This window comes from Ctenocephalides felis, unplaced genomic scaffold (genome assembly GCF_003426905.1).
Source record: "Ctenocephalides felis isolate EL2017-DRISC unplaced genomic scaffold, ASM342690v1 CF-g0.4_SCAFFOLD_01492, whole genome shotgun sequence".
NCBI lineage: Eukaryota > Metazoa > Arthropoda > Insecta > Siphonaptera > Pulicidae > Ctenocephalides > Ctenocephalides felis.
In genome coordinates, this window is record NW_020537646.1 from 34,278,528 (window position 1) to 34,283,188 (window position 4,661).

Genomic DNA, 4,661 nt, shown 5'->3' on the forward strand with positions numbered 1-4,661 from the left:
TCTGAACATTTTGGCATATCTAAGAAAAAAATGATGTATGTGTGTGTATGTATTTATGTTTAGAGACAATTTTTCGTCCACGATTTTAGGCGTATGGATCATTTGAATGATTCAAAAAAGATTCGTAATGGGGAGACGTGCTGATTAGTTTTCGGCGAAGTGCCAAAATTCGTAATTATGTTTTTGAAGTAACAGAGCGCCTGATTTGAATTGTTAAAAAAACATTTTATTTGTATTGACAAAATGAATAATTGGTTAAATTTTTGGGAAGATATTTAAAAAGAATTTTTATTAATCATTGATCAACATTTATCGTTTTTTACTCGAATATTTAATTATGTTACGCAAAGTTCGAGCAATTTGCCTTAAGGCTTGATGCCATGTACCACTAGTTCCAAATACAAATCCACCTCGAATTCCTGAGGTTGCAAGGACTGAGTGCAAGTTTTTCCACTTGCACCACGCACTGCCCATATTGTATAACGCAGTTCCGTTAAATGTTATATGAATGAAATAAACAGCCGGCAACAAAAAATTTCATAATATTTTTGCCGATTTTTGATCAAATATCCGTTACAGTCGTCTTAATTGTCGTAATCCAGCACGAGCAGGAAGTGTGTAAATCGGAGCTGTATATTTTAACGCTTGCGAAATGAATCTCTAGACCAGAGTTTAATATCATCACCACACTTCCAAATTACATGGGATGCCTTTCACTAATATTGTTGCAGTGTCATAATATCGAAAATGATAAAACAAAAGCCATCTCTTGAAAAATATATTTGACGATCAATGGGAAAGAAATAATAAACATACATATATAGAAGTGCTAGGGGCTATAGGTAATAGGGGTAAATGGCGATTTTTAATAGGATCTTAAATAATATTAAAATAATTTTTGGCTCAATTGTACCATCCTGCACTATAGTGTCATAGCTACTGTCCTGCAGGCGAACGGAATAAACAGAACTGTGCAGGTACGTCATTTTTGACAGGCAACAAAATTGATCTATCATAAAATTCCGGTTTGCGTTATTATTAATCGGCGGCATTCGAGTCCAAAGGGTTAAATTTTACATCTCATTTTTTTTCATTTTTTCATTTTTTGAATGTTTGATAACGTGCTGCGTTTTTTGAGATTGCTAAATTATTTGAATTGTCATCTTGAATAACGCGAAAATATCACACCTGGCATTAAAGTTTTCTCATTTATTGAATGTTTGATAACGTGCTGCATTTTTTGAGATTGCTAAATTATTTGAATTGTCATCTTGAATAACGCGAAAATATCACACCTGGCATTAAAGTAGTTAAAAAAAACCTTGGGGCAAGTTGTAACATACAATAATTATATACAGACTTAAGTGAAGAAGAAGATTAGATAAAATATGGAATGTAGTTTACGTTGATTCGTGGTAAAAAGTTATTTTATACTATTTATTTATAAGAGACATCACATATTTAATTTGTATTATCGTAATTATAACTTTCAGTGATGTATGACAAAAATTACTTAGAAAAAACTCAAATTTCCCAAAATTGGTAAAGAATGAATTATTACAACTAGACTCAAATCAGTGGTAAGTTTGTAAAGTTGCACTTTTTATAGAAATTTATTAATTGTGAAATAATGAACTACAGTTATGGAATTATTTTTACTTAATTCGGTGAAAAATAGTAACTCGTTTAATTATTCGTTAATAATAATAATTGTTAATACATTTAATTTAATTTATTCTGCGCAATATGATATAATGCTTCATAGATTTTGATAAAGTAGGCATATATACGGTTTTAATTAATATTGCAAAAAAATAAAATTTATCATGTTCCTTTTAGAATAGAATTAAATCCCAATTTTTGCAGACATTTTTAGAAAAAATGTAGACAAGATGTAATATTTGCTACACACACAAACTTTTCAATTTTGTATCGAATGATTCAAAAATCAATGTAAGCAAATCAAATCTTCTTGCTAAAATATGAACTATTTTTTAATATCAATAAATAAATAAATAATCTAATCCATAACAGGATTTGCATAGCATTCTTTATAAATTAGTTTTACTAATGACGCATATTATTGATTATGTGTTATTTATTACTTAAATGTTTAATTATAATTCAAATGCTATTTGTAAATATTTGATTATGATACAAATAATATGCAACCGAAATCAACGTTGTAATTACTTTAGCATGGTTTTTAATTAATTTAAGTCAATATATTGAGTAATTGATAAATATTTTGTTAATTCATATCATTAATCATTAATATTCTAAAATTAAAGTCTTGATTAAGAAAAATAAATTATAACAAAAAAAATTAAAAATATAATATTATAAAAATTATTTACAGATGTATTAATAAACCAAAGGATTTTACACTAAGTTTTATACATAGGCAATTATCTTCAAAATTATTGTATTGCATAAAAGCTTTTATTAATTACTATAATCCTTAAATAAAAATGTACAATATATCTGGATTTGTACTATATAGAATTGTAGTAGTATAATTTAATTATTCCGGTGATTCAGTTGGAATATATGCTGTTTGATGTGAATTCAATAAATAGATTGTTTCAGATTAAGGACCAAAAGCGAATTTGCGTATCGAAACCATTTAAAGTTAAATTGATTCGTACGAACGCAGCGGGTCTTCATTTAATTAAACTCTCATTCGATTCGGTTCCTTAGCAATAATATTTGTTCATTGTTCATCAAAGAAATATTAATTTGTGAAGTTATACGGATTTATGATGGAAATACAGCTTTAAGTAATAATTGGAAAATATATTTGGACATTTTGGCTCAGTATTTAGATAGAAATGTTAATAAGAAAGATATAGCTACAAATAATAATTCGAGAGAAATGTTTAAGCAATTGTTATATAATTCAGATAGGAAATGTGAATAAGATATGAATAGCTTTAAATTATAATTAGAAAAAAATATTTCAACATGGTGTGTATGCGTATTTAATCCCTCCTTCGATAAACTTGTTAGGTTATAATTTAACTGTTGTAGGTGTGGAATGTAATAAGCACCGATTTGTTGGTACAATTTATGTATTTTTTCCAACTGTTTATAACACCAATGATTTGTTGTTACTAGGGCCTAATTGAAGAAAATATCCTTATTGTATATTTATTACATATGTTGTCAAGCTAACTTCAGTTTAAGAAGTGAGAAAAATAAGTCCGATCCAAATCCCGCTACTCTCTCTACAGGGTAGCAGCAAACCGGTGTAAAAGATCAATGCCATGAAGATTGCCACCTTCATGGCCAATATAATAAAATGAAAATACAAACATATAGATTTTAAATGAAAATGTAAATAAAAAAAATATTGCTTCAAGTAATAATTAGTAGAAAAAAATTAAGTATTTTGATAGTCGTAAAGTATTAGATAAGATCAAACGCTATGAAAGATTTTATATGAAAAAACTCATATTTAATGAAATGATTTGTCATTTTAATGTCTAAGTAATTTATAAATTTCTGCATTAGTTTATTGAGATATTTATTCATCATATTATTTCATATAAGTGTAAAAATTCATATGTAATAAACTAAGTAATATATAAAAGTTAAATTCTCGTATTTCGTGATCTTCCAAAAATTGCAGCTATTATACCTTCAAGTATATTTAATTTTGATTTAAATTTTGGACATACTGATGAACAATTAAGTATACGGTAAAACAAATTGCATCACATAGCTTAAAAAATTAAAAAAATAAGTGATAATAATTTAGAAAAAGAGAATATTTTTCTATTACATTTTTCAATAGTAATTTTGAAAATTTTAATATATATAATGTGTTTAAAGAACCTAGTCTAAGACTCAATTTTCTCATTGGTGGTTAATTAAATAGGACAAATGCAATCATATTTTTCGAATACCATAGGTGCAAACATATTTTTATCTAATGTTCATTATAGCAATATACAGAAATAATATCTTCTATAAGATAGCAAAGAAAAGTCCAATAAAAAAATGATGTTGTGGTTTCTCGTAGGTTCGACATTTTCTATTTGCATTTTCTTGAATAGTACTAAAGACTAACTAAAATATTATATAATAGCAGTTAATCAGATTATTATTATCATATACGTTACTAAACATCATAATACAAAAAAATTTTTAACAAATAATTCCCAGAGCATTCAGAAAACCAGTTTGTCTCATAAATCATTATAATTTAATTTTAAAGATTAATTGCTTTTTCAATGAACCGCAAATGATTCGTTGTTTATTCAACTTAAGGAGAAAGTTAGATAAACCTAAACAACAATACTGACTATAATATATGTGTATGTATATGTGTACTATAATATTTTAGTACTAGAATAATTACAAGTTAATTTATAATTTGAGACACGTAATTTTCATTCTTTAACAGTTTAATACGACATAAATTCTTATCACTATAAATATTTTTTTATTTCAAGTATTATAATCCAGTTCTATTTATATCAAACGCTCATAATAATAAATAAACGGTGTAAATAAAAATTTGAATAAAATTAAATGAAAGCAATAGATTTTCCATGTTCTGATAATTAACACGATACGGACTCAATCAATTAACAATGGAATAATTAAATGAAATGCATTAATTTTGCTGCTTTTATAATAAACATGTTAGAAAATGC